Source organism: Gracilinanus agilis, chromosome 1, assembly GCF_016433145.1.
Source record: "Gracilinanus agilis isolate LMUSP501 chromosome 1, AgileGrace, whole genome shotgun sequence".
NCBI lineage: Eukaryota > Metazoa > Chordata > Mammalia > Didelphimorphia > Didelphidae > Gracilinanus > Gracilinanus agilis.
Window position 1 is genome coordinate 326,961,191 of NC_058130.1, and position 25,460 is coordinate 326,986,650.

The window sequence follows — 25,460 nt, forward strand, 5'->3', positions numbered from 1 at the left end:
TATATATATATATATATATCATCCACAGAGAAGGCATCAGACATCCAAAGCCATTTCTAAAGATCCCTTAAAATTACAATTTAAATTCTTAAGTCATTATATTCTTCAAGGTTGTATACAGGTTGTAACTAGTTTTGATGGAGTCCATCCATCAATATATGTGACAATTAACAAAGGCAAAATGAAAGAAAAGGGTGTATAAGCAACATATGATGTTGATGAATCAGGTGGACTTATGGGCTGTTACAATGATATTTTTTTAGTACAGTTAAAGGGGAAAGGTACAAAATAAAGAATCATGTAACAAAATAGTATTGATTAGATTAATACAGATAAACTTAAAAAATTTAAATCTTAAAGAAATCAGCAAATACAACAATATAAGCAAATGACAAGGTACAGGTAGTGCAGTTAAAAAAAATCCTTTATTCCAATCTGAATAGACTTGTTTAGTATTAAGGAGGGGAGAAGCTGAAAATAGTTAACAAGTAATAAAACAATTTAGTCGGAAAAGGTTTAAGATTCACCTTCAAACCTCAGTAAAATTCCTTCCCCCTCCCCATATTATTATCCATTTGCATTTCTTTTATTAGAGCTCTCAAGTGTCTGATAGAATCACTGAGAAGAATCTCCGCTCTGCATGTTGAGAGTATTTAAGACTTTCAAAACTTTGTCAAAATATTTCAGTTTTCTCTCTATTTTAAGCAGTCTAGTCTGTTGCATATTCTTGAGGAGAAGTAAGCAGAATGGGAAATAGCCAATGAAAATATAAGCTGCCAGTAAAAAAATCAAGTAGAGCCAATATGCACTAGTTAGCTCCATAAACTGCAGGGTTTCAAGGTTGTTTTGCAATAGCATTTTTCCTGAAAAAGAAGTTGAATGGGGTCAGTTTACAAAGTAAACAGAAGAAGGGCAAAACTTAGAGGTAGAACAATAGTGTATTACCCCTGGGCATTCTGAGTCAGGAGAGGAGGAAAAAGGCAGGCTTATTTCCCAAAAGTGACTTAAGATTTACTGATTTAGTGTCTCTCTACCCTCCTGGTGAAAAAGCCTTCAGTAGCAGGCTTCAGTAGGAGCCCAAAGTCAGCTTAAGAATTCAGGTTAGAACCTAGAAAGGGAGTGCGGCTGAATAGTGAGGTTTTTCTGCTCTGTGCTGTATTCCCCTTGCTGAAAATTGCTAGGATAGGCTGGAAAATTCATGTGGGGTGGGGGAAGGGATCAAAATAATTGGGGGTCTCACCCTCTGTGGAAAAAAAATAGCTCAGATTGGCAGGCTCCCAGTAGCAGATCTTGTTGTGGCAAGCAGAAGCTGTAGGCTGGGTGGGGAGGCAGCAGGAGACAAGGGAAGATAGGGTAGGGCAGAAGCTGGCTCTTGCAAAACTTATCTATTCTATTTATTCTCTTCTCAAAGATCTAAAACATTCTTTAGACTTCTGTCCCTTCAGGTTACCAAAATGTGGGTTTTAAAATTAATATAAAATAACTAAATATTATATTTTATAAAATTTGATTTAAAAAAGCTATCTAAACCACCCAGACTGCCTGTGAAAGAAAAGAGGAGAGAGACAGAGCCTCAGAACTTATACAAACAGGACCACACAATGTGGTGGAGAGGTAAAAAGGAATTTTGGGAAATACTAAGGACTTCTGGGAGATGAAGTCCAAGGGTTCAAAATCTCCATTTATACAATACCAATAATCAATTACTTTTTATCCAATAAAACTGAGTTCTAATTCCCCCAAAATAGTAAAAAATATAATGAAAATATTTCAAATATTTCTCTAAGGCTTTTCAAGGGGAAAATGAAGGACTTTAAAAGTCTTCAAAATGATATCAAAGAGTAATTGAAAAAATAGATGAAAGGCATCAAACAAATTAATACAGAAATTAAATACCAAAAAGACAAACCAAAAATGAAAACATTGGATGAATTAAAATCAATGAGAGAAACACTTTTAAAAATAGTGAGCTCTCAGAAAAAAAAAAAAAAGAATGACAGAATTGGAATACAAAAATGCAAAGGGAGAAGGAAAATCAATTAGCCAAATTCAAAAAGCAAGGAGATTTTAAGAACTTGAGAGAGCTGTTGTTGTTTTGTTGTTCTTTCATGAATGACTCTTAATTATTAAGTGGACAATAGCATACCAGGACCTTCTATCTTTCACTATTTCCCAAAGTCTGTCCAAGCTCATGTTTGTTGCTTCTATGACACTATCTATCCATCTCATCTTTTTCAATTCCCTTGATTTCCCTTCAATTTTTCTCAACATCAGGATCTTTTGCAGTATTCCTTCTTCTTATTCTTACCAAAGTATTTAAGCTTCAGCTTCAATATTTTTCCTTCCAATTAAGAGTCTGAATTAATTTTTTTAAGTATTGACTGATATATCTGCTGTCCTTGGAACTCTCAAGTGTCTTCTCTATCATCACAATTTGGAAGTATTTATTATGTGGCACCACTTTTAAAAAAAATACATATTCCATCTTTCACAGACATACATTACTACCAGAAAAACTACAGCTTTGACTATGCATATCTTTGTCAGCAAGGTGATGCTTTTGCTTTTTTGTACGGTGTCCAATCTTTCCTGTACTATTTGGTATATCATTGCCACCTTTTTAATGCCTTCTTTAATGTCCCCACTATTTTGATCTTTTATAAAAGCCATTATTGCATTAAAAGCTCCCTTGACAGATATAATTTCCCTGAAGAAATATTTTGTCTTTCCCAGCTTGTTGTTTTCTTTTATTCTTTGCATTGCTCATTTAAGAAAACCTTCTTATCTCTCCTTGCTCTTCTCTGAAATTCTGTATTCAGTTGGGTATATTTTTCTCTTTTGCCTTTACCTTTAGCTTCAAATGATCAAATGGCAGTGAAAGATTAATAAATTGCAAAGTTATAAGTTTGGGGATGGAAGATACGTAAGAATCTGCTTCATCCAAAGTCTCTATTTTTCAGATAAGAAATTTTGGTCAAGAGAGATTAAGTGATAGTTATTTATTATTTTACTAACTGCCTGTGTCATAAAGATACTTAATGATAGAAGCAATACACTATTCATTATATCAGATGGCTTCTTAAGGTGATTTTGCTTGTGGCTAGAAAAGTTCATGAAGGCAAATTATTTTGCTTGATTTCTGGATTTTTATTTGTAAAAAATGAAATACCTCTGAAACTTGATTTAAGATATAGGAAATCCTCTTAAGCAAGTGCCTTTTCCTGAATAGGCAACCTTCAGTACTAATAACTTGGTAAGAGATATATACTTGTACTCCTTGGAATATACATAAAAAATGAGTGAGCCTCTCCTATGGGTGCTCTTAGATAATATAAATCACAGTTCCTTTCTACCTTCCTCACCAGTGAAAAACTTGATGGAGTAGCAAGACCCAGAAGAAGGCAGTTGTAATGGTAACACAGGATGTATTCACATGTTGTTGTTGTTTTTTCTGTAGTGGGAAGGATTGTTGGAGGGGAAGTAGTAGTCTTCATGTTGAGGGCAATCTTGTTTTGCTGGATCTTCTGCATTAATTGGTTCTGTGAGGTTAGAGGAACAATGACCAAGGTATCAACAGATATCCCCCTTGATTTCTTCTAAATAGCTGAAAAGAAAGTCATCTTGTCAATCTCTTATTTTCCATATCTCTTAACATTCTTATGTCCACATATCGGAGTGCTAATCTATTGCCAAGTAGAAAGCAATCTGTTGTTATCACAGAAAAAAATATGAGAAGAGACAAAGATAAGAATTTCTTTTACTTGGTATTCTGTTCTCACACATTTCTTTTGTTGTTGTTGTTGAAAATATACTTCAGGTTTGAATGGACTGAAACCTGGAAATTCATCCAATGAGTTATATTCAAGGCAAAATAAAGGACGAAACTCGTGCTCTTTTCATATGCAATCTAATCTATTTACCTGACAGCTGTCTCAATAAGTAATTTAAGAGACATTTAGAATATTGGCTATGATTTCTTGTGATCAAATTAAATTAGTGTCTCCTAATTTATTATAAGCAAATTGATTTCCACTAAGTCCAATCTAAAGGGACCTCATTCAACACAAAAGGTAAGCGTGTGGATTGAGGAAGTTGGTGAAGAACATGCACAGAGGCATGATCAGACAGAACACTGTATAATATCTATTTCTTCCTTCAATTAACTCTCTGACATTATCTGCCAATGTAGCGAATGTGGTAAATTGCTACTTAATGGCTTGAAAATTCAAATATGTATGTAAGGAATTACAAGACACCATAGTAACTCATATTCCATGTGCTGGAAACCCTTTATTACAAGTAACCTCTTACTATACTCAAGAGAACACTCGATGCTTTGAAAGATTCTTTGAAATGACTGGCAAATTAATTTCAAAACCTGTAGATGTAAAATAAGAGGCAACCCTGGGAAGAATAGCAAAGTGATTAAGTCTATAATTTATTTTACTCCTGCTCAATTACGTTTAAAAAATAGATAAGTTTCTTTTACAGTAACAGCTATGGAGTGTATGAGCATATTTCTACATATTTCAATTCTAATTACCTTTCTAAGCAATTAATATAGATAATCTATCATTGCACACAGCAACATGTGTTAAAGTATATTTTGTTAAATGAATATTATAAATATTCATGTCATGTTCAGTATAATAAAAAAGATAAAGATGAAAAATGAACTTCTTTCAGAGAAAATGGTTATTATTCAATTCCTATTTCCTTAAAAAAGCCATTTGGGAATGTGTGTGTGTGAGTGTGTATGTATTTCAATCTTAATTTTTCATTAATATAAGAAATTCTGGTAAAGAAGCATGCTCTAGCAATTCAACTAGGCAATTATTCTGCTAATTATAGTTTTAAAGAATTATAGAGAATTACAATTTATAGAATTTCCCAGAGTGCTGATGGATTAAATGACTTGCTTAGAGTCATACAACCAGTGTCAGAAGTGCCAATCAAACTCGGATGTTCCTGACTTAAGACTGGTACTATAGTGCCTCTTAATTCACATCTACCAGACATTAAATTTTTTGAAATTAATTTATCAGTAATTTCAAAGAATATTTCAGAGAACTGAGTATTTCTATAGTGAGAGATTACTTAAAATATGGGGTTTCCAGCACATGAAATACACACATATATGTATATGCAATCATACATCATACATGTTATATAATATATAAGTATACATGTATGTATGAAAATATACACAGCTATATATTCCCATGCATATTCATGCTTCCTTGTTATTTATTATGCAAATACAAATGTTAGAAATGTATAAATACAAATAATATTTCATTTTTATGTACATAGATATACTTGAATGTTTTATTGAGCCTTATGTATAAATGAACATATGTTTCAGAATTCCTGTTAATAGTTAATGTTGGGGATAGCTAGGTGGCACAGTAGATTGAAAACCAGGCATAGAGGTGGGAGGTCCTGGGGTTCAAATATGACTTCAGCACTTCCCTGCTGTGTGACTCTGGGTGAGTCACTTAAACTTCATTGCTTTATCCTTACACAGGACCGATTCTAAGACAGGAAATGAGGGTTTAAAAAACATATATTTTTTTAAAAAGTCAGTGTCAGGGGTATTGTGGAAAAATAAGCATACAAATACCTTGCTGATTTTGCAGTGAATCAGTGCAACCATTTTGGAAAAAAAATCAGAATTATGTAAATAGTGTGACCAAAGTACCCATACCATCTGACCTAGGCATTCCATTTCATTTATACCTCAAAGAGGTTATTGATAAGAAAATGAACTCATGTACAACAAAATATTATACGAATATTTTGTGGTAGCAAAGGATTAGAAACAAAGTATAGGCCTATCAGTTGAGGGAATAGGAAATCCAGCTGTGGCACATGAATTCAATGCAATTTTGTTTTTCTGGAAGAAATGATAAATTGATGAATACACAGAGGCTTAGAGGGATTTACATTTTCTGATGCAAAGAAAAAGGTGCAAGAAAAAAAGTACATGAGGGCTATAACAATGTAAATGGAATACAATTTAAAATATTCAAAACCAAAGACTTTCAAAATTATAAAGAACAAAAAGAGAAATGAGAAGACATCATCACCACACTCCTTTGCAGAGACAGGAGGTCCTGAAGTATGGTACAGTATACATATTTCAGAGTTTCTCAATGTATTAATCAATTTTGTAGATTTTTTCCCCTCTTCTCCCTCGTTAATAATATTGTGTATGTAACATGGCTCTCTGGGAAGGAGACAGGTACAGACACTTGTAGAAATTCTAGCAATATCAAAAAAGAAAAGATATCAATAAAATTCATTTTACAAACAGAACAAATCATGAGTTCAAGGAGAAACAATACTCACCCTCATACAAAGGGAGCACTCTCATATATGGACCTATGCATATAATTAGACCAAAGGGGAGCCTAATACCTCATTGGAGAGGTTCAGTTCCCCTTTATCACACCTCTGAGGTCATTACATTCTTATCCCATACTTAAAAGCCATTTACTTAAAGTCTAAGATTTGGTTCATATATAGTTACGAAAAATGGGGTAATGAAAAGGTGCACAATGTACATTGTGAATAATGCAAGAGACAGTTTTGTTGTTTTTTTCTTCTACACTCAGAGTAAGTGGTAATCATAGAATGTTCATAAGAACTCATTTCCAGAAATACTCAAAACAGGATTCACTATTAACATATCTATTATTTTACTCTCCTAGAAATCTGATACAATCTTAATCAGTCTTGTTACATTTTATCTTGTTAGTCTTCTGTCCTCTCCAAGTTCCTGTCTACCTACCAGTCAAGCCAGGACTTGATTTTCTTCTGTTATATGCAGTTACCTTCAAAATGGATAAAGTTTCTCTGCAACCATTCGGTTTCATCACATTGACCAAGGATCTTCATACTTCTGGAGCTCATAAGTTTGTCTCTAATACTAGATATTTTCATCTTGAGAGAAGTGCCTATTCACCAACTTAGGAAAGGAAACACAAAACAGAAGAATCAGTCATAGATCCCAGGTTAGGTTCACCTTGTTAATTTCCCTTGCTCTAGTCACCATGTCTACAGCAAAAGAAAAGGTAAAACCCCCCTCCTCAAAACATTCACAGGATATCAGGTAAAAGAGATATTTGATATATGATCAAATCAAAGGAAGAGAGAGCCAGGACCAAAGACATTCCCCTTTTAAGTCTCCTGAATCATTAGTTATCAGTGGCCAATTAGTGAATTCCTTTGACATCTTATAATCTGTGCGTTCTTTCCACAGAATCATATATTATGTAGCATTCATGATCCCGAGAGAGGTCAAAGCTGCCTCACAGAATTCCATAGTGCCTCCCAGAACTCCAGGAAAGGGGGCAGTTGAGGGCAGTTGGAGACCTGGGTATAAAAAGCCAGGTCATCCTTCTTGCAGGACACTTTTTCTCACTCCTTGTGGGTTCAAGGGCTGGTTCACTCATCTCTGATCCCCAGAAGCAGAGTGTTTCAATACTGGCTTTCAATTGAGAGAAAATCTCTACTGCAGCATCATAACTAACTTTTATTTAGACCTTCAAGCAAGATTACCTTTTCCACCTTCAATTTAGCTACATTAGGTTAGGAGAAAGAATATTTAGGGAGTGGGATAAGAGTTACATTGATTACCACACATTCCCCTTTAGGAATGTGCACCCATCCTATATATTGAAAGATTTTAGTCAGTTTACCTCCCTTTCTTTACCTAACCAATTTTCCTCCACCCTGCTTTCCTGAAATCATTAAATCCCTTTGCTAATTTGATACTGGGCCTGTGTGAAGATATAATTGGGGAATACTCACCAACAATATACATTACCCAACCAAGAGCTCCTTCCAAACTAGATCTGATGTAGTTTCTGTCTTATGAGCCTGTCAACTGGTTTAAGTCAGCCTGACCTCATCTATTCCTAGGGAGTGGGGAATAAATTTAAACAGAGAGAGTTAATACATTCTGTGGGATTATTCCCAATAAAGTCACCATCTAGGCCCTGAATTAGTGTGCTGGAATAGCCTCCATACCTGATCCAAAGAGCTAAAGTTTAATGGCTCCTCAGTGGGGAGTGGAGGAAGAATTCTACTCTCTCTTCCCCCTCCCCCTGTAAAATCAGCCTGCTGCTTCTCTGACAGAGAGACTCCATATTCTTAATTGACAATCTGACCCAATTTAACAATTACTATAAGTAAACAGAGACTTTGTCCTCCCTAAAGTATCCAAATGCTAACCTAGCACCAATGATTATTTAGGTTAAACAAGGGCAGTTTTGTACATGCTCTGATTAATTCTCAGTTATAGATGCATAAATAGAGAAATGGATACATGAATGGAAAAATGCTTTGGTCACAATTTTATGCAAATAAGGAGTAGAAAAAACTAATGATATCCAGTCCTTTGAACCCACAATCAACTTTTGGGCAATAGTAGTTATAGACATAGGAAGAAAAGAAAGTTACTCCCTTATATTGCATGAATTCTCTACCCTAGCCAAACTGGTCTTCTCACTGGCCCCTTAATATACTCCTTGCTCTCTTATGATCTTGCCTTTTAAGCATAATTGTTCCTCTGATAAGTTTGCCTTGTTTTTCTCTTTTTCACATTTTCAATTCGTAAACAATCTTTAAGTTTCTAGCCCTTAGGGCAGCTAGGTGGGGCAGTGAATAGCATGCTGGGTGTGGAGTCAGGAAGACTCATCTTCCAGAGTTCAAATCTACCCTCAGCTATTTATTACCCATGTGACCCTGGACAAGTTAACTCTATTTGGCTTCAGTTTGCTCATCTGTTAAATGAGCTGAAGAAAGAAATGGCAGACTTTTCCAGATCTTTACCAAGATAATTCCAAAAGGGGTCATGTTGATCTGGACAAGCCTGAAAATGACCAGAAAACAATTAGTCCTTAACTTCTGGGAAGTTGTCTGTCCTGTTTCTGAGCATGTATAATACTTGTTGTTTTTACCAGATATATTGATGTTCAAAAATTTACATCCTTGGATTGTAATTAGCTCTTTCATGTATACATGACTCACTTCCCTAACTGAGTTATGAGTTTACTGATGAGCATGGCCATTGTTTGACACTTCTTTTAAATTCTTGACTATTCTTTTAATAGCCATAATCAACTATGAGAACTCAACAGAAACTCATTTAATTGAATTGAATATTTAGTCAATGTTAGACAAGATAGCAGATCTTCATAATGAAAAACAACAACAATAATAAAAACCTTATGTGATATGAATATAAGGAAAAATACATAGCTAAGTCAGACTGTCTATGTCTACATTAGTCAGGTGAATTGTAGGTCTGGATATCATATTGATCTGAGTATGGGCTGTCCTTCCCCACATTTCCTTCAAATAATCTAGATTTTTAAGATGAAATATATCTAAAGGTAAATATAAATGAGGAGGTGCATCTCAAGGCTTAACTTCAATTTTAGGTTCCACTCAAGATTTCTACAACCTAGATTTGAGGGAAAGGAAGTATAGTTATATTAGGGCCAATATAGTCATTACCTATTGAATCAAGTCAATATTTATCATGGTCTAGATAACTCAAGACCCAAATCCTTCTAAATTTTATTACTAAAAAATACAATAAAAGTTAAATATATATATATACATACATATATAATTTTTTAAAGACCTAAAGCCTTCCTATTCCAGTAGCATGATACATCTGATAGCACTAGCATCATGTATATACTTGATTTCTTGAATAAAGCTGCACTCCTTTTATTTCAAAGCACATAAGTTATTCCACATATTCTGAGCCTGAATATTAATAGCTGTGAGGTTATTTTTCTCCTAAGAATAATTCTGGTCAAAGAGACATACCCTGGGGGCTAATTCCCTAACTGCATCTAGGAGTCATTGCTTTACTCAGGCTAAAGCAGGAAATGGAGCTCAATGTTAATTAATAGTTTAAACTAGTCTAATGGTATATTTCAAACATTAATGCCAGTATTTTTAATGGTTTGCCATTCATATGTCAACTCATTTCAGAAACTCCTCAATATTTCCAATCTCCAAGGACAAAAATATATTTTGCCAAAGGGAAGTAGCTATTTAAATTCATCACATCCATTTCCATTCTGCCCTCTTCTCTTTATCTTACCCACTCTCCACTGAGGAACATGGGGATAAATTGCAGCTTTACCTTGTATTTATTTCTATTTTGATTTTAAAACAAATCATTGAGTTTCTATGGACCTCAGTTCATCAGCTGTAAAAGGAGTGAGCTGGACTATATTGCCTCCAAGGACCCCTTCCAGCTTTGATCCTATGACTCTAAATATGTATTATACCAACCAATGAATATTTGTAGACATAGAAAAAATCCCTCTGTTAGACTTTCTCATTCCAGAACCCAAATACACAAATACTTTACCATTGTAATTGGCAAATCTGATGGGTAGGATGACTGTCATATAGTTTCAAAAGGTCAGATGGCCGGGTAGATCACTATGATCTGTGACAGATAAAATACTCATCAATATTCTCCCTTCAATATTTTCTCTGAGATATTCATCTTCAAGGCTAGCAGTGTTGTAGCCTGACTTTCCAGGTCAAAAAAGTATTTTATACAAATAGTAAATAATTAGATTAACTCATAAATACCCATTTTACTAGCATGCTGATATCTTCTGTGAGTTGTGAAGGTAAAGGCTTTTGTCCCTAGGGAATGCCTTTCTTCTACATAGATACAAAGGATAAAATCATTTTGGGGTTTTGAAGTTCTGAATATCAAGTAAATAAATTCCAGAAATTTCAAATTTCTCATATATATGTATACACACACACACACACACACACACACACACACACACATATATAGGATTGAGCAATTGAATAATCTACCCTTTCCCTCAATCTCTGTTACATACACACAGACAAGATAGGAACTGCTTTCTAGACCCATAGAACTATAGCAATTTCCTCAGCAAAACAAAAACAAAAATTATTATAGTTAATAAATGGGCCAATATCATGCCTGTGTCTGGTTATCTTGGATAACCCTCTCCCTAAAAGCTAAGTCCATGAAATAATAAGAGATAGCTTTACCTGAGCCCCCATACCTTACTCTCAGAGTCTGCATAAATAGAAGCATGCCAACTACCTTTCCATGTTGTTCTTTGTCAGGGGGTGCTACCCTTTTGCCTTTTTTTCAGCAAAGGAAATTATCTGCCTTCAATGTACATATATTTTCCCTTATCTGATAAGTTCTCACTCTGCTCCCTTTCATCTTTCCTGTCTTTCCCTGCCACTCTGTAAAGCAAGCACTCTACCTTGTCATGATATGGGGGTTCAGATTTCACCTAGATACCTCAAAACCCAAGAAAGTATTCCAGATAAAAGAATACATCTTTCCTTGAATTCCTGCAGTGTTGAGGGAAGGTGGTTGAACTAAGGGGAAAATCCCCTCTGGTCTCTCCTCTCAATTTTGATGAGCTCAGATATTCACCTCCTAGTTCCACCCTGATAAGCATTGTATGATACCTAATCTAATCATCCCTTAAACTCCAAGATCATCCTTTGTGAACTCAGGTCACAAACCATCAGGAGACATTCCTTATACCCTCCCAATTCCAACAAATCACTACATTCCTGATTCTCTCCATTCCCTGCCCTGGTCATGTAAAGGCTGTTATTAAGAGAGTATGAATATCCCAAACTCCATCTCCTCTGGGAGGAAGCATTCCCCCACTCACTCTGACTCCCTTAGCCATTCCATTTGACATAACCATTTGACTTACATTCAAATTAATAAATCTTTTATTTTTTAAGCTAGCTATTGGAGTCATCATTCTTGACAAGGGTAACCTGTCCAGATCCAAGATTTTACCTTAAAACTCTCCCACAATATTCAGACGACATTACATTCAGGATTCGAACCTGCTACTTTCTTTTCTCTTCCTAGCTATATTTTGATAGAATCAAGGATCAGCCAGTTATACCCTGCTATGAAGGTCCTGCAACGTCCTTGTTGGGGTAAGGAGACTGTGAGGATCATAAGAAAGATGGACGAATCAAAGGACCAGAGATGCTGGTGGTATTCAATGGCACCAATGGCAATTTTATTGAGGGGAGTGATGATATTTATAGGAAGATGGGTTGCTACCCAAATATATCTACACCATGGTTACAGGCAATATTTTCATAGTAACAGATAGCCAATCATAGAGAATCTTGAGGAGAACAATTTATCCTCTCAAGATATTGATCTATTGGGTATAATCTGCACAGTGATTGGAGGACTCAGGGGTATCCATAAGATACATGAAAACATACACAAGTTGACACTTCTGCCAGAGTTTCCAGGGATAAAGTACACAAGACATCTCTCAGTTCATCCCCAGGTCACTTAAGCCTAGTCAATGTACTATTATTCCTTTACTTAGGGGTCTAATAATTTAGAGGCCTTATCAATATTTACTCTGTTCCTTTGCACTCCAAATGAGGATTACCTTCCTAATCCTTTAATAATTACAAAAGAAGCAATTCTCAATAATGGGAGTTCACACTTGTTCCATAGTCTCATATACAGAGTAGAGGCTGCCTGGAAACAACTACCTTCATACTTTTGAAGAGGAGGCTATCTCAGGGAAATTCACATGAAAGTTTTGACTAGCTAAAAACTCAGGAGCAAACACATTTAAAAGAATAGAGAAAAGTTTTAAAATGCTTTGCAAGGTTGGAACAGCTGTTGATCTTATGCTTTTGTCCATTCTTTTAGTGCTTTCACTAAAATAATTTAAAAAATAAAACCTTTGTGCAGCTTATAGCACAGTCCAATGAATAGGGCTTTCCCAGGTATGCATAACAAAGAAGGAATAGAAACAGATATAAAGGAAAATTATACAAAGATACTCTCCAGAGGCACAGGGCTTAGCAAAATGAAATCTCTCCTAGCTCCCTTGCTTCACCTCTTTCCAACAAGATTTGGGTCTGCCTCTTTTTGTATTCTGCCTATAAAAGAAGTTCTTAACCTGATGAATTTATGTTCTGTGTGTGCATGCATAAGTACATATTACATATATATGTATGTATGCATGCTAAACTCTATTTCAATATGAGTTTCCTTTGCCTTGTACTTAAAAGCATTAAGATTTCTCTGGGCTCTCCCAGAGTATAAAAGGGCACTAATCCCCAAAAGCCCTAAGCATATGGGGTCTAGAGAAAGCTTTAGAATGGGAGAGGTTAATGACCTAATTGGAGTGATGGCTATAGTTACCTTCCTTCTCTCCCAGAAGTCAGTAACAGAAGAGCAGAGTAGGAGGCCTTTATTCCAAATCCTCAACTTGATAAGGAGAATTAAGCAATTTATATTAGGATAGGATTATAAAGGAATGTGCATCAAAGACTATTCATATGACCAAAAAACTAATATAAATGACAGGTTAAAGGACGATATTGGTCTCTCCCGCACAGGACTTTAGAGATGGTCCAGTTTGATATTGAATCTTCTTACAAATAAGGGAACTGAGGCCAAGTTATATGCCCAATAATGTTTTCATACTGATATTTCTGAGAACAAAGATATCTGGAAAAACTAAAATCTACATCAGTTTAATGCATTCTTCCCCTTATGAGAACAATATATGTATTATACAAAGCTATTAGCCAGTCTCAAAGAGAAGTGCTGCCAAGATCTTTAGGGACAGTACTTCTTCTTTATCTCTTTTTATGTGCTACCATATGCCAAATAACTAATTATCAAATCAGACAGGAAACTGAATGTTGCTCATCTTAATTTCATTTAAGACTTTAACCTTTATCTTCAGGACTGGTTTAAACTTTGATAATGGATTTGAACTAAAAATAAAAACACTTGATTTACTTAGTTTTTTTCCTCTCAATTTCAAGGATTTCAACAAGGATTTTTTAAAATTAATTTTTATTTTTAAATAGTCTTCCATGTTTACATGATTCATTTTCTTTCCTTTCTCTCTTGCCTCCACAATTCCCAGAGCTGACAAGCAATTCCACTGGGTCAACAAGGATTTATTCATTTTTGAAAAAAAATGTGCTTAAACTAAGGTTCTTCTTGCTGGATTTGTTTGATGAAAATTTTGTTGCTGTTGTTTAGTCGTGGCTGACTTTTCCTGACCCCATTTGGAGTTTTCTAAACAAAGATACTAGAATGTCTTGACATTTCCTTTTCCAGCTCATTTTACATTTGAGGAACTGAGGCAAAAAGGATTAAGGGACTTGCCTGGGGTCATACAGATCATAAATGTCAGAGGCCTTGATTTGAACAAAAAAAGATGAGTATTTCTGAATTCTAACATAGCACTCTACCAACATTGCTACCTAGCTACTCTTGATAAAAATAGTTTTATACCAAACCAAGTGTTGTTCCTTCTGCTACCCACTACCAATCTCCTATATTATAAAATACTTTCCTAGTAAATAATACATCTTCAAGAAAAAACCAGTTATAATGGGAAGGTCACTCCAGTTACCTTGCATCAGACAGTAGCAACAGTCATTTTCTCTTGTTTCAAACTAATCTCGAAAATATACAGGCAAAGCTACTGTAAGGAGAGATTTTTTTCTCCTCTCTTTAAATGTTAAGAGAGAAAAGAATTTTTTTCTATAAAACTACTTCAAAATTACTTCATATTTTTAACTACCCTGTTGCTCTTGTCTGTTTCTTTTCACTGCTTTTCAATAGAATGATCTTCCTGCTCCCTCAGCAGCCAGATTCCTAATTGCCTTTTCAAATGTGCATGGTTTGCCTCAGATCTCTGCAGGAACACCACAACACATTTTGAGATTAGAAGATCATCCAGGGCTTTCTAACTGGAGATGAGCAGTTTGCAGAGATATAATGCTGACCTCTACCATTTGATTATTTAGTCAGGGTTTCCCCCACTCCCCAATAAATGGTAAATCAACTGTTTTCAAAGAGATGAACAGATTATGAAGCCTGCAATACAGGGACTTGGGAGACAGCTGGGGATGGGAAGCTAGGGGCTTTCTGAAAAGCCTGCAGAAATTTGGTCATGCTATGGGAAACAACATTTTTTCTTAGACCTTTCTTACTTAAATACAATAAAGAAATAGAAACAAAAGCTGTTGAAATAGAACAATTAGTTTTTGGTATTATCTGAATACAGGGGAAAGCTAAATACTAATGCAATTCCAAAAGAAAAGAATGTATTTTTTAAAACTATTTAACGTATTAACACAAAAGTAGGCTCAAGCTTTTAATAGGAGCTCTGTGATCTTTGATTCTGGGCTGTAACTGCTGAACTTGTAATCAGTAAGCCACTGAGCTGGTAGATAACACACGCAAGCAGAAAACTAATTTATTGTCATGAAGACTATTAAAAGGTTGCAGTAGGAAAAAAGCAATTAAGTATTATCTCCATTCTTATAATAACCATAAACTTATTAAACCCATTCTCAATAATAGCCAAAATATATGGATAAAATTTGTCTTTGAAGATCAACTCCTTCAAAAATTCAAAAGTAAATACTTAAGAAGTTAATGAAAATGCAAATGACATTAGAACTTCAATGGGTAGCATATGACATGGTTTACAGTTTATATTCTGAAAACTCTCTAAGTAAATGCCCGTTTTCTTTACATTGTTATTGTATTATTATATACCACTTCAATGACCCATTGGGGAGTCAAGAGTACATTCTTTCTTGTCAAATAGAGAGATTCTGAAATAAAAAGGGTTTTTAAGTTATTTTCAAACTCTTCTGCAGCAAAAATTATATGCTTACTTTTACTCTGAATGAAATATTATTTTTATGGCAAAAAAAGCATAAGCTGATGTCTTCAAAATGAAATTAAGTCTTGACATTTCTATCTGTTCTAAGGGTTCTATAGAGGCTACATATGCCATATGAAAAGAACAACTATCGATCACAAGTTATGTTACTGTCTCAAAATTTGTAATGAAAATATTTTACTTCAAGGATTCAGCTTCCACATCCATAAAATTATGACAAAATCAGAGTTTTCTCAATTTACTTTCAGATATTGAATGGGACTCTTACTATGTGTAGACTTCTTTAATACCTGATATGCTGCTTCAATGGCTTCAAAGATTTAATGAAGCTTCTGAACACATGTAATAACAATAATAGGTAGCATTCATATAGCACTTTAAGATTTGCAAACAAACATGCCATATATATATATAATTATTTGATGCTACAATACTGGTGAAGTAGGTGTTTTTGTTATCCCATTTTTATTCAATGTCTGGCAAATTGTAGACATTTAGTTTCATCTTATGTAAAATCAATCAATAAACATATACTGAGAGAAACAGAAGTTAAATGCTTTGCTGAGGGTCACAGCAGTTTTTGAACACACATATTTCTGACTCCAAGTCCAGCACACTGAACATTGTATTTATAATAAAAAAACAGAATTACTATTATAAATTTCAGCAAGAGAGAAGAACAATTAGCATATTCATGAGTTGTGCTTATGTTTGCAGTTCTGTTCCCAAAGATGATTGTTTTATGTAAATAAAGTCTTCTGCTTAAAACTATGAGTAAATGACATTGTATTACCTTTCATCCATATGTTTATTTTCACGAGTCTAACATTTCACAGCATGGAGTAAATTGCAGTCAACACTTTCATTTCTGTAAATTTTAATCAAGGTAGAAAGCTTAATATATTCATATAAATATACTCATATATAAATGTATATGTAATATATAAATATAAATGTATGAAAACACTCAGAAATAAAAAGAAAGATTTCAATAAATCAATAAACACACTATGTGACAAATGCTAGAGAAACAAATAAAAAATGGAACAGTTTTGTCCTTCAGAGAACTTACATTATACCAAAAAAGTCAGCAAGGTATAATTTTATTTCCCCCTGGCAATGTCCTGGGTACCCAGAATATCACTCTTGTTATTGCACTTGCAAAACTGGGTACCTAGTTCATGGAAGATTTAATCCACTTATCTCTGGAGCTTCTATCCTGGAAGAAAAAAGATAATGTCTTGGGGCAGGAGTTGAAAAGGAGAAAGAGAATAGACTACATTTTCTTCAGAAAATTATAAAGCTCCATCAATAGTCCCAAACTTCCCCCCAAACAGAAACATATGTTTCATTTCAACCTGCTACATGTGATGTTGTATGATAGTGAGACATAAAATATATCAGTTTTCAAAGGACGCAGAACATTAATACATTAAGTTGAAAATAAATGTCACATAGAAGGCAATGGGGTAGCACCTGATATGTGTGAAAATGAATATGGAAATACGTATTTCATGATAGCTAATGTATAACTAATATCATATTACCTGCCATCTTGGGGATGTAGGAGGAGTGGGAAGAAGAGAGAGAATATAGATCACAAAATGCCAGAAAATGTTTATTAAAACTGTATCTACATGTAATCTGGAAAAAAGCATATAATAATTTTAAAAATTGAAAGATAAATTTAGTTAAGTACTTTTACTCTGATTAGGCCTGCAAAAAGGAAATAATCAGATATATATAGATACTAATGAGGAGGCCATAAGTTGTGATCGGTCAAGCTCAATTCTGGGATGTGTAATATTGATATATTTTTTTAAACCCTTGTACTTCGGTGTATTGTCTCATAGGTGATATTTTTTAGAGTATTTGGATGGCAAAGGGAAACAGACTTGTGTGTGAATGTCTATCCTCTTTCTTTCTCTATATATCAGTATTACTGGGACAATGAGGGAAATTCACTGTAAAGATGCCTCATCAGAGAATGAGCCAGCACTGATAGCTAGAGGGAAGGCTTTACCAATGGGTAATGTTGGTGGTACCCTTGACTGGGTAAGCCCAGATCCTCTTCAGGCAAAAGCCTCCCCACTTGGGTAAAAATGGCACTGCAGGGGGTCCTGCTCAGAAATGGAGTCTGACCAGAGCTGCTAACCCTCAGACCCTTTGTCCCACTGTGTCCCCTGAAGTAAATCTCCTTATATCTAACTGTGAATTGAATTTCATTATAGTAGATGAAGGTAAATCATGTTGGGGGAGATAATGGAGGTAATCAGAAGCCTTAAATTCTAAATCCCACAAGATCCTTTCCCTGGCCAGCCAAAATGGCTGAAACCAGAAATTCACCTTCCCTTCCCCTAATTCATATTCTATCTATAATCTATATCACTAGAAACATAATAGGGTCTTTATGTAAGTCAGGTATGGGTTAAGAGTCTTTGGGGTCTGCTTTGGGTGTCTCCCAGAGTCCACAGACACCCCAGGAATAAAGAGACCACAATCTCTTTTGGTTGCTAGTATAATCTGACAGGAACATCAGGCTTTGGGATATGGTTGTCCAAGGAACCCTTTGTTTGGCTCTTGATTGGTCACTGGGCGAACTATCCATCCTCTCACTCCTGATCTCCCAAACAAAAGCCCTCAGTTCATGTTCTTCCTTCCCACAATGCCTTGTTTCACTCCAATTGTCTGTCTGTGTCACTCAAATTCTACCTCTCAACATTCTAAAGGATGTCTTAACCCATTCTTCCCTTACAGATGTCTTTTATAATTTCCACAATCTCATACTTATCCAGCAAGAAGAACCTGATATGGTTAAGCAGTTCATTATTTCTGCACTTGAACTTAGAATGGGAGCCAACAATAATCAGTTTGTGTGTCACAGTTCTATCGCTTCGATGTCATAGAAACGAACCAACCCCAATATAATAGTCTGTATGTCAAGGATTTAAGTAAGCTTGAGACTTTCCAACACTTACTGTACAACTCATATGCCATATTCTCATTAAAACACTCTCACATACTTTGCATTTTTGTGCTTTTTCACTCCTCATAATTTCAAGGGTATCCTTATTTGTTAGTTAGCACATTGTACTTTTCCAATATAATTGAATTACTGGGAGGGTGGTATTATTTTGTCTTTTTTCTTTTTGTCTTTCAGCACTTAACATTGTGCTTTTGACAAAATAATCTTTGCTCCCCATTTTTTTTTTGTATTGGAAGAAATTGAATATCTAAAATGGAAATTTTAAAGAATGTTTTTTGACTTTTTCCCTCTTTTATATAAATTTTACTTAAGTGAAGAAGATGTAGGTAAAAATTTAAGTAAAGTCTTCAGTTTCATTCACTCTTCCAGAGTCTTCAAAGTCCAGTGATGACAAAAGTCAAAATGACTGGCAATGGCCCAGGATGCAGTGAATCACTTTGGCATCTTCAATTTTTGATCAAGCTTATCGGCTTTTCATACTGCCTTCATAGGCATTAGGACAAAGTATTCTCTTTTGCCCATTTTCATATGTTTGGGGTAGACATCCCCCAAACCACACCCATTGATTACTCTCAATCTGCTTTAGCCTGTCTTCCATCACAGTTTTCCCAGGTATGGCTGCTGTACCTACTACAGCTTTTTAGATCCACAGATTAGAATTATTTGACAGGTAGAAACCAAAGGGGATGAGGAGTCCTTAAAAGAAATTGGCAGCCCTCATATCAGAAGTGCTATTCCTTTCTGAATATCTCATACACTTCACATTCTTTGAAGTATATTCTCTCTAAATTGAGTGATATTCATAGGTGGTTGCTTCCAAATTCCTTTTGAGAAACTCATCTGCAATATCTTAAGTATTACTATTGACTTTAGAGATTGGTATAAGATATTAGTTGTCTCAGAATATTCTGCTTAGGATGTTAAAAGCTAGAAAATTAAAAATTATAGTTGAATTGTTGAGCACTTATGAAAATCACTACCGTGGCGAAAATACTATATTAATGGAGGGTTTTTTTTATCACCACTTCTCCCATAATGCATTTGATATTATTCTTGTATAAACAAAAGCAAAATTATGCATGTATATGTATGTGTGTGAAAAACAGAATATAAATATATATGTATTCATGTAATAGGTAGCCAGATGCTGAAGACATTTCCAGAGGACCAAAAAAAAAATTAATGTAATATACTTTAGTCTTCAAACCATCAGCATTAAAAGTTATTTTAATTATTTCATCTCATGGTTTTTAATATACATTTGAATAATTTTTACGACAAAGTTATGTCAATTTTATCAAAAATATGCATCTAACTCTCTGAAATTCTAACTTTTTTTAAAGATGATAGCATATTATTTATTTTGCATCATACTAAAATAAAACTGAGGTAGAAAGAAATTGTCATCAGATCTTTTAGAAATGTCAGTCAAGTAAATACATTCAAGTAAATAAATATATATCACAAGGTGATATATATTCCTTTAAAAAATACAGGAATTTTATATATCCTTCAACTATAATATATCCATTTAACTAAAGACATTTTATATGATCAAAAGACTTGTGTTAATTATCTATTAAATTCTGAAAAGGATTCACGTCTAGTAGCTTGAGATTTAAGAGCTTCTCATGGTTTTGAGACATTAGTTACTCAGGTAAGGAGTATATAATTTTGGTATTTAGTAAGAGAACAACAGCAAAAAGGATAATAAAGTGAATATGAACTTAAGAACATATTAAGGGGTACACAGGAATTAATAAAGGAGAATCCTGTGCTAATTTTAAAAAATCAGTTTATTTACAAGTTAAGTAAAATCTCAGACTGAAACCTTTTATGGATCTTTTCACATATTTTGGTGGTATTTGTCGCATTCTCCTACTTCTCAATCCAAGGAAATTTTTTTAGTGAGATTTCATGGTTTAGCAACTAGGTTGGGAGATGAAGCCCTGGATTCTAGTTCATTTTAATAGCTACTGGGATTTTGGATGAATTATTTAATAAAAATTCCATATTCCTCCCCTATTATTATGAGGTGAACTAGTGGAATTCTAAGGGACTGTTCAGTCTAACATCTTCAATACTTTTGTTCTAAATATTCCACTTAGAGACAAATAAACTTTGTCCTAAATCTAGAATAGGCCAAAAGGAAATGCAGGCACAAAAATACGTTGGGAAAAAACACAATTATTTACTAAGGAATAGAATGGAATAATTGGTTATAAGGGCCAAAAAACCCAAGAACTGAAAAAAAATCATTTAAAGATTATGATTGGCCAAGTTGAAAAGGAAAGAGAAAAACTCAAGAAAGAAAATGATTTCCTAAAAATTAGAATTGGATAATTAGAAACTAATAAATCTATAAAACCGTAGGAAAGAATAAGGCAAAATCAAACAAATGAAAAAAATAGAAGAAAATTTAAAATACCTCACTGGAAAAATGACAGGCCTGGATATAATTCACATATTGGGGATTGCATAGGACCTAGTAGTTTTTACATTAAAGAGACAGGAGGTGGTGCCAAGATGGCGGCTTACTTGTAGGGAAAACTTAGAGTCACTCAGAAATGTCTTTCAAACCAATAATTACAAAGCTTCTCAAAAGGAGAGAGGTCAAAACAGGATTAGTAAAGGGGCTCTTCCACTGGATGAAGTACAAAGACTGATCTTTCTCAATGGATCTTGTAAACATAGTCAACTTTTAAATTACAGGAATTTGGGGATAAAAGAAAAGAGGATTTAAAAAAAAAAAAAACTAGCCACATTGACAAAAAGCCAATTGGGGCAGTCCCCTATTGGCATAAGAGTGTACATTCAAAACAAATGCATTCAATTTCCCATAGTTCAATCAACTGCACCCCAAAGTTCAATTTGGATCTCCATGATCCAGTGAAGGCTCTTCAGGCATCTTCCAAGGCACCTTCTTCAAAGAGGTTTGTTGTCTGGATTCCGGGGTGATGGCAAATATCTTATCCTACAATTACTCTCAAAAGAATTTAAACTTTACATTGTAGATTATAAACCATACATTCCCTTCTGAGGAGAATTTTACACATTAAATCCCCAAAAGACAACTCTTAGGAATGTTATAGCCAAATTCAGAAGTTCCCAGGTGAAGGAGAAAATATTGCAAGTGGCCAGAAAGAGACAATTCAGAGATCAAGGAGCTCCAGTCAGGTTTACACAGGACCTAGCAGCTTCCACACTAAGGGACTACAAGGCTTGTAATATGATATTCAGGAAGCCAAGATAATTGGGTCTAAAACCAAGAATCACCTACCCATCAAAATTGACTATATACTTTCAGGGAAAAATATGGACATTTCATAAAATAAAAGATTTCCAAGCATTCCTAAAGAAAAGAGCAGAACTACACAGTAAACTGAATGTCCAGATAGAAACCAAGAGAAACCTAAAAAAGGTAAAGAAGAAAGAGGGGGAAAATTAATGGTTCCAATAAGATCAAATTTATTATGTTTCTATATGGAAAAAGGATATGTGTAACTCTTAAAAATGTTTTCATTATCATAGTGGATAGAAGAAATAGTTATAGACAGATGTTGTGTTATTAAACTGTTTAAGATGATATATAAAAGAAAATATGGAGGTGGGAGGAGAAAAAAAGAAGATGGTACTAAAAGAAACTTGAAGGAAGAGGTAAAATAGGATAAATTATACCACATAAAGAGAAGCAAGAGAAGGGGAAGAATACTATTATAAGAAGGGGAAGAAGAGAGTGGTGACAGTTAATACTAAAACCTTACTCTCAGTGGAATCAGTTCTGAGAGGGAAGAACAACCAGATTTATTGGGATATAGAATTCTATATTAGCCTACAGAGAAGTTGAAAGGGAATAAGGAAAGAAGGGGGTGAGGGGTAGGAAGTATTAAAAAGGAGGAAAAGGTTGGGGAGGGGCAATTAATAGACATTAAAGAGAAATGGGAGGGGAATAAGAAGAGAGGAGTGGGAAGGGGAGTAAAATAAGGGTGAGTAAAAAAGGGATGATTAAAAGCAAAGTACTGGAGTGGAAGGAAATAGTGAAAGAAAAAAAGGAAAGACTAAAAGAGGAGATCAAAATGATGGAGAATACACAGGTGGTAATCATCACTCTGAAGGTGAATGGGACAAACTCACCCATAAAAGGGAAACAAATAGCAGAGTGGACTAAAAACCAAAATCCTACCATATATCGTCTACAAGAAACACACTTGAGGCAAGTAGACACACACAGAGTAAAGGTAAGAGGCCTGAGCAGAATTTATTGGGTATCAAATGAGAAAAAGAAGGCAGGAGTCTTAACCATAATATCTGACAAAACAAAGTAAAAATTGATCTCATTAAAAGAGATAAGGGACATTGTGATAAAGAGCAGTAAAGACAATGAAGAAATATCAATACTCAACATCCATGCACCAAATGGTGTAGCATTCAGATTTTTAAAGGAGAAACTATTGGAGGTGAAGGAGTAAATAGATAGTAAAACTAGACTAGTGAGAGATCTCTACATTCCTCTTTCAAATCTAGATAGAACAAACCAAAAAATAAATAAGAAAGAAGTAGATGTGAATGAAATCTAAGAAAAATTAGAGTGGAATTAATAAATGCAATGTTTTCAGATCATAATACAATAAAAATTACATTTAGGCAAATTAAAAATTAAATATTCTGATTCTCACAAAGTGGTGTGTTAAATAACAAATCATAGAAATAGTTACTGATTTTATTGAAGACACTGGTAATGAGGAAACATTAAAATTTATGGGATGGAGCAAAAGCAATACTCAGGAAAATTTATATGTGTCTGGAGTTTTTTCTCTGGTTCTGGTCTGCCTGGCTTTGGAATCAATACCATATTTGTGTCATAAAAAATAATTTGGTAAGATTCCTTCTTTGCTTATTTTGTCAAATAATTTGTATAGGATTAATATTAGTTGTTCTTTAAATGTTTAATAGAATTCACTTGTGAATCCATCTGGCCCTGGGGATTTTTTCTAAAGAAGTTCCTTGATGGCTTGTTCAATTTCTTTTTCTGATATGGGATTATTTAATTATTCTGTTTCCTCTTTTGTGAACCTGGGCAATTTATATTTTTGAAAATATTCACCCATTTCACCTAGATTGTTATATTTATTGCCACATAATTGGGCAAAATAATTCTTCATAATTATCTTAATTTCCTCTTCCTTAGAGGTGAGATCACCCTTTTCACCTTTGATACTGTTAGTTTTTTTCTCTTCTTTCTTTTTTTCTTAGGATAACCAGTACTTTATCTATTTTGTTTTTTTTTTCAAAGTATCAGCTCCTAGTCTTATTTATTAGTTCAGTAGATGATTTTTTTTTACTTTCAATTTAATTAATTTCTCCTTTAATTTTTAGGAGGCCCAATTTAATTTTAATTTTGGGAATTTTTAATTTGTTCTTTTTCTAATTTTTTTAAGTTGCAAGCCCAATTCCTTGTTTTCCTCCCTTTTGATTTTGTTGTTATTAGCCCTCAAAGATAGAAATTTTCTCCTGAGTACTGCTTTGCCTATATCACATAGGTTTTGATATGTAGTCTCCTCATTGTCATTCTCTTTAATGAAGTCTGTAATTGTTTCTATGATTTCTCCTTTGACACACCTGTTTTGAAGAATTCGATTATTTAGTTTCCAGTTAATTTTAAATTTGCCTTTCCATGGACCCTTTTTAATTATAATATTTACCACAATAAAATCTGAAAAAGTTCCATTCATTTTTTCTACTTTTCTTCATTTGTTTGCAATATTTCTATGCCCTAGTACATGATCAATCTTTGTATATGTACCATGACTGCTGAAAAAAAGGTATTTTCCCTTCTATCCCTGTTCAGTTTTCTCCAGATATCTATTAACTCTAATTTTCCTAGCACTTCATTCACTTCCCTTACTTCTTTCTCATTCATTTTTTGGTTAGATTTATCTAGTTCTGAAAATGTGGGCTTACTATCCATTTCCTCCTTGACCTCCTTTAATTTTTCCTTTAGAAATCTAGATACAATGTCATTTGTTGCATAAATGTTTAGCAATGATATTACTTCATTGTTTATAGTACATCTTAGCAAAATGTAATTTCCTTCCTTATCTCTCTATCAGATAAATTCCTACTTTAGTTTTGTATGGTATCATGATTGCTACTCCTCTTTTTATTTTATTTTATTTTTTTTTACTTTAGATGATTCATAATAAATTCTGCTTCAGTCTTTTAACTTGAATCTGTATTGTCACCCTGCCTCAAATGTGTTTCTTGTAAACAACATATAGTAGAATTCTGGTTTTTAATCCACTCTGCTATCTTTCCATTTTATAGTTGAGTTCATCCCATTCACATTAAATTTTATAATTATTAACTGTATATTGTCCTCCATCATACTTTAGATCCTGCTATTTTCCCTTTCACTGTATTCCTCCTCACCAGTATTTTGCTTTTTGACCCCTCCCCACTTACCTCTCCCTTCAATTGCCTCTCTCTTCCCTTGTCTTATTCCCCTTCTACTTCCTTGTAGGGTGATAGAATTCTATGCCCCAGTGAGTAATCTTGCTTTTCCCTCTCTGAGTCATTTACAATGAGAGTACAGCTTAAGCACTGCCTGTCACCACCTTTATGCTCCCCTCTCTGTAATGATTTTCACAGCTCTTTATGTTACATAATTTACCCGTTCTATCTCTCCCTTTCTTTTTCTCTCAGTGCAACCCTTTCTT